We start from the raw sequence: 12,059 nt of genomic DNA on the forward strand, positions 1-12,059 counted from the left end.
CTTATCATTGATTTTAGAAAGGAGAGGTTAAGGGACCATATTGATGGGAAAGAGATGGAGAGACTCAGAACCATATTTCAGAAGACCTTGCCCAGAGGTAACTGTGAAGAAGACAATACTTTAACTTTTTAAGGCGTCTAAGGAGATTTGGCATACCATTGACTACTCTACCAAACTTCTATAGGTACACTGTAGACAGTACACTGACCAGTTGCATCACAGCCTGGTATTCAATACAAATGCCCAGGAATGGAGAGGGCTGCAGACGATGCAAATATAACCAGGCCCATCACAGGCTTTGATCCCCCATACATTGCTGACATCCATATCACCCTGGTTAGAACCTCTTCTCACTGCTACCTTCTCGCAGAGATAAAGAAGCCTGAAGATCAGCACCTCTAGCTACAAGAAGTTTCTTTCCAACAGCTATCAGACTCTTGAACATCTCCTTGGTATGCTAATCTGCACTACTGCAAATTACTTTATGGCATTAGGATTACTATGAATATTCACAGTGCCCTCTATAATATTTGGGACTTTTTTTCCTTTATTTGTCCTTATGCTGCACATATTTAAATTTGTAATCAAACAATTCACATGCAGTTAAAGTGCACATTCCAGATTTTATTCAAGGTTATTTGTATAAATTTTGGTTTGACCATTTAGAAATTATAGCACTTTTTATTCATAGTTTCCTCGTTTCGGGGCATCATAATATTTGGGATACTTGGATTCTCAGGTCTTTGTGATTACTCAGGTATGTTTAGTTGCTTCATTGGTGCAGGTATAAGAAAACAAAGCTTGCTTCTAAGCTTTTGATCACCTTTGGAGTCTGCAGTTGCCATTTTTCAATATGAGGACCAGAGTTGTGCCAATGAAGGTCAAAGAAGCCATTATGAAGCTGAAAAACAAGAATAAAACATGAAGAGACATCACCCAAACCTTAGGATTACCAAAATCAACAGTTTGGAACATCATTAAAAAGAAACAGTGTACTGGTGAGCTCAGTAATCGCAAAAGGACTAGTGGCCAAGGAAGACTCCACTGCCAATGACAAAAGAGTTCTCATCAGAATGAAGAAAAAAAATCCTCTGACATATGTCTGATAGATCAGAAACACTCTGCAGGAGGCAAGTCTGGATATATAAGCCCAAAAGACCCCAAAACCCAGCAGCAATAGAAATTCACCAAGACAAATGGTTACAAAAACAAAAGTTGCTTTTAATTATCTTTAAACATGAAAACAATATCAAACTTATTACTATTAACAACAAAACCTAACTTAACCCCCTTCTAATTCTAAGTGCATGAGTATGTAATGTGTGTGTGTGTGTGTGTGTGTGTGCGTGTGTGTGTAAGTTCCGATAAGTTCTTTGATTCACAGTCCAATCTAATTTCTCACTCCTCCAAGTTCACTGGTTGCAGACAATTCTTATGCTGTGCAGCAGGCTTTGGTGCTGGAAAGGTAAATGGTTACCACTCAGGAAGGTTCTTGTCGGTTTTCAATGAGAGATTTGTTCTCATTGGACACCCACAACTGATTTCTTCTGATCAGTCACTTCAGTGTCTTGCCAAAGAAACCTGCCCCATCAGGGTTTTCCAGATGATAATCTCTTTCTTTCAGGTCACCAGAGTTCCTTTTCTGCTTCCCTTATTTCAAGTGAAACATTATGCAGCCAGTCCTCTCCTCTTGAATGGACCACAAGGGCTTTGACCAGGCTGAACTAAGAACTCACAATCCCTCTTTAAAATGGGGTTTTTTCCCCAAGTTTGCCAGCTTGTCCTGTTCCAGTCCCAGCTGCTCCTGCTGAACTGTAGAACTGAATTCTCTCTCTCTCTCTCTCTCTCTCTCTCTCTCACCAACATCTTGTATAGTTGTAACATGATATCCCAGCTCCTGTACTCATTGCCTTGACGAATGAAGGCAAATGTAACAAAACTGCCTTCTTCCCCTGCCTCTTCATTTACCACTCCACTATATGAATACACCCAGACATGTAGATTATACAACCTCACATAAATCCACCACACATTTTTAACCAGCATTTCCATTGCAAAGGCCATATGTCAGATCTGAAATCTTTTCAAGAATAATTTTATTCTGGTACCTTCTCCCCTATTTTATCTAACTCTATCTTGGTCCAATCTGTTTTTTTCCTTGTTTGATAAAAATCTGATAGATACCTTAATTGTGCTGCTTTATAATAATTTTTAAAGTTTGGTAGCTGCAAACCACCTTTTCTGTACCATTATCTAGCCTTTGATAAGGTACCGCACGGGAGACTAGTGGGCAAGATCAGGGAGCATGGTATTGGAGGTAAGGTGCTGTCATGGATAGGAAATTGGTTAAGAAATAGGAAACAAAGGGTTGGAGTAAGCGGGTCTTTTTCAGGATGGCAGGATGTGACAAGTGGAGTGCCGCAGGGATCAGTATTGGGTCCTCAGTTGTTTGTAATTTATGTAAATGATTTGGATGAGGGGATTATTAATAACATGAGCAAATTTGCAGATGACACTAAACTGGGTGGCGGTGTGGGGTGTGAGGAGGATGTCAGGAAAATGCAGGGGGACTTGGACAGGTTGGGGGAGTGGGCTGCTGAATGGAAGATGACGTCCAATGTGAGCAAATGTGAGGTTATCCACTTTGGGGGCAATAATAGGAAAGCTGAGTCTTATTTAAATGGAGACAAGCTAGGGAGTGGGGAGGTGCAAATGGATCTGGGTGTACTTGTTCACCAGTCACTGAAGGCTAACATGCAGGTTCAGAAAGCTGTGAAGAAGGCAAATGGCATGTTGGCTTTCATAAAGAGGGGATTGGAACAGAGACACCCTTCTGCAGTTGTACAGGGCCCTGGTGAGACCCCACCTGGAGTATTGCGTCCAGTTTTGGTCTCCAATTTTGAGGAAGGACATACTAGCTATAGAGGGTGTGCAGCGCAGATTTACAAGGTTAGTTCCAGGGATGGCGGGGTTGACATATGCTGAAAGGCTAGAAAAACTCGACTTGTATCCGATGGAGTTTAGAAGGATGAGGGGGGGACATGATTGAGGTATACAAAATTATCAGGGGGATAGACAGGGTGAAGTAGGGTTACTTGTTCCCAATGATGGGGGAGACGAGTACTAGAGGGCATAGTTTAAGAATACAGGGTAGGCCCTTTAGAACGGAGATGAGAAAACATTTTTTTACCCAGAGAAGTGTGAATCTCTGCCACAGAGGGTGGTAGAGGCAGATTCGCTGATTATGTTCAAAAGAGAGTTAGATAAGACTCTAGTGGACAAAGGAGTTAAGGGTTATGGGGATAAAGCTGGAAAGGGGTTCTGATAGTAGTGATCAGCCATGATCTGTAAAATGGCGGTGCTGGCTCGATGGGCCGAAGGGCCTACTCCAGCTCCTATTATCTATTGTCTATTGTCTATCCTCGGTTTCCCCCCTTTCCATAAGAATTTTCTTATTATTCACTTTAGTTCATTGAAGAATTTCATTGTTAAGGGAATTGATAACGATGGAAATAGGTATTGTATCCTTGGGAAGGCATTCATTTTAATACAATTTACCCTCCCTATCAGTGTTAGTGGCAATTCTTTCCAATGTTCTAAGTCATCCTGTAATTTTTTCATTAATGGCTGATAATTTAATTTGTATAGGTGGCCTAAATTATTATCTAATCTAATGCCTAGGTATCGGATTACTTGTGTTTGCCATTTGAATGGTGATACTTTTTTAAACTCTGTGTAATCCGCAATATTCATTGGCATCACTTCACTTTTATTTGCGTTGATCTTGTATCCCCGATATTTCTCCATATTCCTTCAATTTCTTATGTAGTTCTTTTATTGATATTTCTGGTTCTGTTAAGTATACTATGATGCCATCTGCAAATAAATTGATTTTTATATTCCTTCTCCTTTATTTTTATCCCTTTTATTTTATTTTCTGTTCTTATCAGTTCTGCCAATGGGCCTATTGCTAAATTGAACAGTGGGAAATAATCGACATCCTTGCCTAGTTGACCTACTTAATTTAAATTGGTTCGATACATATCCATTTACTGTCACATTCGTCAATGGTCCCTTAAATAATGCTTTAATCCAATTAATATATTTTTCTGGTCGGTTGAACCTCTGAAATACTTTGAATAAATAATTCAATTCTACCCTGTCAAAGGCAATAGCCACTGTTGGTATCTTATTTCCTTGTACTGCATGGATTAAGTTAATGAACTTACAGACATTGTCCATTGTTTGTCTTTTCTTAATAAATCCAGTTTGATCATGTCTTACTATTTTTGGTACACAGTCGGCCAATCTGTTTGCTAATAATTTTGCTAATATCTTATAATCCGAGTTAAGTAGCGATATTGGTCTATATGATGCTGGTGTTAGTGGATCTTTCCCTGTCTTTGGTATTACTGTAATTATTACTGTTTTACATGAATCTGGCAAATTTTGTGTTTCTTCTATTTGGTTCATTACTTCCAGGAGAGGAGGAATTAATAACTCTTTAAATGTTTTATAGAATTCTATTGGGAGTCCATCCTCTCCGGGTGTTTTATTGTTCGGCAGCTTTTGTAATATATCCTGTATTTCCTCTATTTCAAATGGTTTTATCAATTTGTTTTGTTCCTCTACTTGCAATTTTGGTAGCTCAATTTTAGCTAAAAACTCATCTATTTTGTCTTCTTTCCCTTTGTTCTCAGTTCATTATAAGTGTTCATAGAATTCCTTAAAATTTTCATTGATCTCTGTTGGGTTATGTGTAATTTGTTTGTCATTTTTCCTTGAGACCAATACAGTTCTTTTAGCTTGTTCTAAGTTGCCAGGCTAGTATTTTGTGTGTTTTTTCTCCTAGCTTGTAATACTTCTGCTGTTCTTCTCCACCTTATACATTTGTTAACGTTTCTTTTTTTTTTGTCTGCCAATTCTCTTCTTTTTGTTGTATCTTCCCTTGTTGCTAGTTATAAGTGGGATGAAAAACTGGTGCAATATAGAAGTTCACCAGTACTGGACCATTTACTCAACATATGGAAGAAGATTCATGTAGAAAGGAAAAAAACTAATTACCAACTACCAAAATTATTATTGATGCCAAATCATCAAATTCCTTTTACAATCGATAGCCTTTCCTTTAGAGAATGGGAGAGAAAAGGAATGAAAAGAATAGAAAATTGTTTTTTGGGAAATAATTTATTATCATTTGAATAAATGAAGTACAAATATGGAATAACTCATGGTACAATGTTTGCATATCACTAACTGAAAACCTACAAAGGAAAAATTGGGAAGCAGACTGAGATTACCAGAAGGAAGCAGCTTTGAATATGTGATTACAGACATAATGATAATTAGAAGATTTATAACAAACATGTACATCAAGCTGCAAGAGAAAGAGAACGATGAAATAAGCTGTAAACCCAAACAAAAGTGGGAACAAGATCTAAGCATAAAGATAAAAAATGAAAAATGGGAAAAGCTATGCTCCGGAACTATGAGAAATTCAATAAACACGAGGTTACGCATGATACAATACAATTGGTTACACAGGCTCTATACCACACCCCAAAAGTTAAATAAATGGGACCCAACAGTATCAGATAGATGTTTTCGCTGTAAGGAGGAAACGGGAACAATTTGGGAAGATCTAAATGAGGTATTAAATAAAATCACAAAAAGCAACATACCGAAAAATCCAGAGATCTTTCTTCTGTAATATAAGAAGTAGAGAATTAGGCCTCAAACTGGATGAAGCGCAAAAAAGATTTATTATGATAGCCTTAGCTGTAGCAAAAAAATGTATAATGTCAACTTGGAAATCAGAAGAGAGCTTGAGAGTACAGCAATGGTACATAGAAATGAATAAATATATTCCAGTGGAAAAAAATAACATATAATTTAAAAAATAAAGTGACATTATTTGAACAAATTTGGGAACCATACATGGAACACAACAAAGAGGGCTTGCCTCGGACCTCCACCCCCTAAAATGATAAAATGAGAAGACAAAATGACCTGATCCAGTGTGTAAAAGTAGAACACACAATTTTCTTGTTTAATTTCATTGTGTGATGACATTGTTTAATGGTTTTAGTGTATTGTATATGTTGAATGTTTAATGGGTTTGGGGGGTGGGTGGGAAGGAGGGAGGGAAGGGATGGGGGAAAAAAAGGGGAGAAAATGCCACTGTGTATATTCAAGAGGGAAATGTTTGTGTGTATTTTGATTAATATGGTTCATAGTGTGAAAAACTTTTAAAAATTTAAAAAAATAAATAATTTTGTTAATACCCTTTGATGTTCTTACAGCATCCTTGTAACATTCATCTGAATTTTGTAGTATTAATAAAATAATTTATATATCAACATCTCTTACTGTGCCATTAAATTTACAAAATGTTCCACTTTTTGTTCGTGGCTGTGTTGCTCTTTTCTCTCTTCTCTGCCAAGACTTCAAATTATGTCCTTTTCTCTCAGGAATATTCTGTATGTTCCATGCAGAAATGAAACAACTGCAAATTCTCATGGCTTTCCATGTCCCTCGAATGATTCCAACCACCCACCCACTGCCTCCAATATCACACTGTATCCAGAGAGCCACATTCTCTTTTAACTTACATTCAATGATATCATTGGTACTTCTTCAATCCCAAACTCATTGCCAATCCAGCACCTTTGTTCTGTGTTGTGTATAAATAGAGTATGTAAAAATCAGAAGTGCTTTGAACCAAATATTGCAAGTTTGGGAAGATTTGTTTTAATTTTAAACTATGCGCTCAACCCTGAAACAAGTATATTTTCTCTCAGTTACCCTATCTTTCTTGTTGATTTTTTTGAAAATTTCCAGCAAATCTTGAGAACCTCCACCAAATGAGCTATTACCATTTAAATTCTATAGGGTTCAAATCGTAATGTATTGGAACAGTGGAAATAGAAGAATTAAAACAGAAAAAAAGCAGAAAGCACTTGGAAGCAGTGAGAATCTGTGGAGAAAGGAACAGTGTCAGCACTGACACTTAAATAGGTTGAATAAAGAAGGACATAGTACTAATGTGGAACAATGGAATTAGTGTAGATGGGCGAAATGACATGGACGTGATGAGCTGAACGGCCTGTTTCCTTGCTGTACAATTCTGTGTCTTTATTTCAGGTCAGTGGACTTTCTTTAGTCTAATTGGTCATGAGTGTTTAGAGTCATAAAAGCCAAAATATCCTGTAGTTCCTTTAGCTAAAATTGGTTTGACTCCCAGTACTTGCTCAAAATCATCGATGTTTCAGAACATTCAATTTCCTAGAAGTTGGGATAAATTATCTAAGTGTCACTTTCTTCCAAGTGAAAAGCAGAATAAGGTATGTTTCACTCTTTCTTAAAATAGACATTGCCACTTTTGCCTTGAAGGACAAATAAATCAATCTCTCTCTGAAAATTGTTCCTATCTCCACTGGCTGCTTTAGGCCTTTTAAATCACTTGGCTACATCTGTGGCATTTTTGGCAGCAAAGCATAGACAGCTAAATGTTTCTGAAAAAAATTTATCAGCCATTCCTGCGTGGAAACAACCATAAAATAAAATGCTGAAGATAAATTCATATTTATAAAAAATAGCCTATCAATATACTCCTTTGAGAAATTAAATTGAATCAGGTTATAGCTGTGGGTCAGCACATCGAAGGCAGTGACAGCAATGTTCAAGTCTGATCAAACTGAGTAAACAGGCCCTCTGGCCATAAGTGAAGGATCAGACTTAATGGTGTCCAGAGTCAGTATTTAAACTGAAGTGACTTGTGAACAATCATCTTGAGATGCTGCCAGGAGGCATTGCTGACTCTTTCCTTGTAGCTATCACAGTAAAATGCCATATTTTATTGGATTCAACAAATTAAGATTGGAGGAAGATGGTAGAATGGAGGACCATTGTACCCTGAAAACTTCACGTGAAAAATCTATAGATGAAAAGGCAAAATTATAATTGCACAAATATCTCCAATTCAATGATTAATTTTGCACAAGAATAAACAATGAGATCATAAAACCAAAGGCAGAAAACACCCATGAAAATTTGCACAGTGTTAATCTTAAGCTAAGCATTGGAGAGAGTTTACAATCTACATTTGAGTTCTCGCAGTCCAAGGTCAATGTGGAAAGGATGTAATATTCTATCAAGTGGAAAACAATTATCTAGAATCTTTGACAAAAAAACCAATGAAACATATAGTTTATTGGAAGAATAAATTTAGATGCAATGTATTGCCTTCCTCATAAGACAGATAGTTCCAGGTTGTTTAAAAAAGGTAAGAGGGAAAATCCTGTGAACTACAGACCAGTGAGTCTTACATCAGTGGATGCAAACTATCGGAGAGGATTCTTAAGGATAGGATTTATGAGCATTTAGTGAAATACCATTTTCTTAGGGATAGACAGCATGGCTTTGTGAGGGGAAGGTCATGCCTCACAAGCCTAAAAGAATTTTTTGAGGAGGTTACAAAAGAAATTGATGAAGGTAGGGTGATAGATGTGATCAATATGGATTTTAGTAAGGTGTTTGACAAGGTCCCCAATAGAGACTCATTCAGAAAGTCATGAGGCATGGGATTCATGGAACCTTGGCAGTGTGGATTAAAAATGAGCTTCCCTGTAGAAAGCAGAGAGTAGTATTGAAAGGGAAGTATGCTTCCTAGAGGTCAGTGACTAGAGTATCACAGGGATCTGTTCTGGGACACTTGCTTATTTTAATTTTTATAAATGACCTGGTTGAAGATGTAGAGGGATTGGTCAGTAAGTTTATGGATGATATGGAGGATGAGGAAGTTATGAATGGTGCTGAAGGTGACTGTAGGTTACAAGAGGATATAGACAAGATGCAGAGTTGGGTGGAAAAGTGGCAATTCAGATAAGTGTGAGGTGATGCATTTTGGAAGGTCAAACCTGAAGGCAGAGTACATGGTTAATGGTTGGATACTTAATAGTGTGGAAGAACAGAGGGACCTTGAGGTCCAAATCCATATATCTCTTAAGGTTGCTGCAAAGTTTGATAGGATTGTTCAGAAGGTCTATGGTATGCTGGGCCTCATTAGTCAAGGGATTCAGTTCAGGAGTCATGAAGTGATGCTTGAGCTCTATAAATCTCTGGTGAGACCACATTTAGAATATTATGGTCATTTCTGGTAACTTCACTACAGGAAGGATGTAGAAGCTATGGAGAGGGTGCAGAGAAGTTTTACCAGGATGTTGCCTGGAATAGAAAATGTCTTATGAGGCAAGGTTCGCAGAGCTAGGGATTTTATCTTTGGAGCCAAGAAGGATAAGAGGTGACTTAATAGAGGTCTACAATACTCTGAAAGGCATAGATAAGGTAAACGGCCAGCATCTCTTTCCCAAGCTGCAAATAGCAAACACGAGAGGACATCTATACAAAGTGAAGAGAGGAAAGTTTAGGGGAGACATCAAGGGTAAGTGTTTTTTTCCACAGAGAGATGTGGATGTCTAAAATGTATTGCCATGTGGTGGTGGCTGGAACAATAGGAGCATTTAAGGGACTCAGATAAGCACATGGATGAAAGAAAAATAGAGATTATGAGATAAGGAATGTTTAGTTTATTTATGGTATTTATAGGTCAGCAGAACATTATGGGCTGAAGGGCTTGTGTTGTGCTGTAATGTTCTATGTTCCATTACCTATGTGTAAGGTTATGGGAATTTCTATAGTCTGAAGGTTGCAGTTAGTAGCAGTCAAACCCACAAATATATCTGTAAATGAATGCTTGACTAGATCAGCCAGGTTGGCAAAGCAAGAATCAAATATAAAGCTTGTTTTGGCTCCAGGTGCTCAGGTGATACAATACATAATGGGAATCCATTGGCAAACATTGATTACAACGTGAAAACTTTATTTTAGAGCTGCCATCAGTCAGTAGAATCTGTGGGCAGAGATGGAGCCAGGATTATTGGTCGGCTATTAAAGGTCAGTTAATTTTTGTTGTAAGAAATTGACAGAGAAATTAGTTTACCCTCCTGAGCTTCACAATTGTTAAAGTGAAACACTGATTTGGCCCTAGATGGTCTATTGGACTCTATGTGAGGTGTGAAAGGTTTGGAGCATGTACAAAAGAAATGTTAAAAGGAGCTATATAAATGAAATAGAGAATATAGACTCAGAATTGATATTGAAAAGTGGTGATTAAATTCTTAAAGGTGAAAGTTGAAAGAAAGTAGGGGAAGATTGCAACTTGTGGAATTGCTTGTTGAAGAAGGTGGTGGAGATCGGAGAGTGAAGGTGTTCTTCTGTGCTATACTCTTAGCTATTCCATTGGTTTAAACCATGCTCCTGATATGACTAGATGCCTACACAATGAAATGCATTCATATCTTCTGAAAAGGGAGTGGGTTGGGGTTGGAAGGGGTGGGGGCAGGAAGAAAGAAATACAGATGAAAGTGATCTGAAACAAAAACAAAAAAAAAATGCTGGAAATACTTAATGGATCAGGGAGTATATGTGGAGAAAGAATCAGAATAATGTTTCAGCCCAATGATCCTTCATCAGAGAAAAGTAAACAGATCAATGATCTGTTTCCTTCTCGACAGCTGCTACCTTATCCATTGCATATGGCCAGCATTCTCTGCTCTTTTTATTAACTTCAATCTTTTGATTTGCAAAACGTGCTTTAAAATGTAAAACACCTGATGTCAGGGAAACCGAACAGGATTTAATTCCAGTTGAGACAGGAACTCTTTTAGCAACCAGTGATTGTGTGGCAGCCAGGTTTCATAATGCTATAGAATTATCATTGCCAAGTAATTGTATGTTTCATCAATGCCCTCTGACATAGAGCTTTAAACAACCCAGAGCACAATTCAGAAAATTATTAGTTTCTTCTAAATGCAGTGCCTGCGATTCTGATATGAGATTTCCTGCACAAAATACAACTAGCCTTGAGCTTGAAGTCATAAAGGAAAAATAGATCATCTAAATAGCATATGAGCTAGGGGCATCTCTGAAAATTTTGGCCCAATAAATTACTTGCATTCGTAAATACATCAGATATGTAGATGCTTTGGATCAGAATCAACATGTGCATCAACAGAGCAGCTGTTGTATTAACATTCCCAAAAATTTCAACTCCACCTTTTATAGAGTTATTGCTCAGAGGAATTAAATGGCATAGTTTTTACACTTTTCATTTGTCTTGCAGAATGAGAGGCTTCATTTTGAGGTATAGCAATGAACTCCAAAGCTCCTGCAACATGACGAGAAAAGGCAAATCCTTTCTCTCTCATTTGCTTATAAACATGCAAATTTTCCAGCACACATGACTGTGATACATGATCCATGCTAATAGCTTGCAGAGACATTTCAACAAGAAAAAAATTGTTGCCCGCACAACATGTTTGCATCAGATAAGTGTCTACTGAATGAAGGTAGGATGAGGAGAATCTGGGCACACTAGCTCCACATTCTGGTGCTTCGTTGGACAGGTCCCCATGACCAAATTGTCCTGAGTTCACGCTTGCTCCTTCTGCTGACCTACAAATTGTTGGGCAACAAGATACAGCATCGCAAGTTGGTATTTTTGGTGCATTTGCACAAAATCAGTGCAAGCAGTAGCCAAACTGTAAACCCAGATTATATTGAATGCAGTTCCAGGGTGAGCACATCTAACACAAGGACTTTCATCAGTGATTATTCTTATCAGTTATTATTTTTCCTTTGTGAAGGATCGGTGCAACTGTGTCAACTTTCTGTTGTAATTCAGTTCAGAACAGTATGTTTCTGGTCAGGACTTTTGCAACCAGCCACAAGGCAAGCTTTACCACATCTTCACTGAGTGTTTATGAGTTAGACACTGCATTTACACAGAGCAGCCAGTGGGTGGCAACCAAAATCATTGGCTTTGAAAATGACCGCCTGGATTGTGCAACCTGCTGACTGGCAATTAGTCCTTCCCTTCCTTTTTGGTTCACCCATCAGCAAGCTGCACAGAACTGAAGCCCATCCCATGCATCAGAACATGCCAGCTGCTCCATCATCACCCAGGCAAGTAGGTTGGGCAAACCTAGCGAAGTCCATCA

The sequence above is a fragment of the Narcine bancroftii genome, chromosome 1, assembly GCF_036971445.1.
Source record: "Narcine bancroftii isolate sNarBan1 chromosome 1, sNarBan1.hap1, whole genome shotgun sequence".
NCBI lineage: Eukaryota > Metazoa > Chordata > Chondrichthyes > Torpediniformes > Narcinidae > Narcine > Narcine bancroftii.